The sequence below is a fragment of the Morone saxatilis genome, unplaced genomic scaffold, assembly GCF_004916995.1.
Source record: "Morone saxatilis isolate NCDOM2014 unplaced genomic scaffold, NCSU_SB_2.0 Contig8, whole genome shotgun sequence".
Classification (NCBI taxonomy): Eukaryota; Metazoa; Chordata; class Actinopteri; family Moronidae; genus Morone; species Morone saxatilis.
Window position 1 is genome coordinate 6,309,425 of NW_023340257.1, and position 652 is coordinate 6,310,076.

The 652-nt window shown below is 35.7% G+C and overlaps 1 protein-coding gene across 3 annotated transcripts in view; it reads left to right on the forward strand.

Moving 5' to 3' along the window:
* pnkp (polynucleotide kinase 3'-phosphatase) overlaps positions 1-652 on the forward strand; it is an 8,394-nt gene that overhangs the window by 6,842 nt on the left and 900 nt on the right. The window lies entirely within an intron of this gene.

The window sequence follows — 652 nt, forward strand, 5'->3', positions numbered from 1 at the left end:
ATGTTTCTACAGTAGCCAAGAATGATGGCTCTACATAGGGCCGCTCACGTTTTTTGTGCCTAAACCGCTAGATGCCACATATCCCACACAATCAACCTAAAAGTGCTGATGGGCTACAGCAGCAGAATTCAGTGCTTTACTCCACTTTTGTCAGCTAAGGACAGAGAAAAAATGAATGCATTCTGCCTGGAAACGACAATTAAAGTGGGGTAGTAATCGTTATAACAACACTGTATGTCTTTTAGTTATCATGCACCACAGGGTTGTTGCCTAGTAACTGTATTTATTGTAGTAACTGGATGTATGCGTCACTAACTCCGCAAACAGAGGTACAGAAGCAGAGACAGTAAAAGAAGAGACTGTAAATCAAGAAATAACTGCATGCCTGAATTCATAGCAGAGACACAACAAGAAGTTTAGTTTTCAGTGTGGAGAAATGTCATAATGTTAAAATTTTATAGTTCATACAAATAGGTAATAGGTAATTGTGAATAGCCAAAACACATCAACACTTTTTACAACAAAAACAAGCATGGTTATAATTTTATGTTATTTAATTTATTTTAAGATGTAGAAAGAAATGATCTAGAAATCACTTTCTAGCACAGGCTGGTCTTGGTCATGTACTGTAAGTGTATATATATATATATAT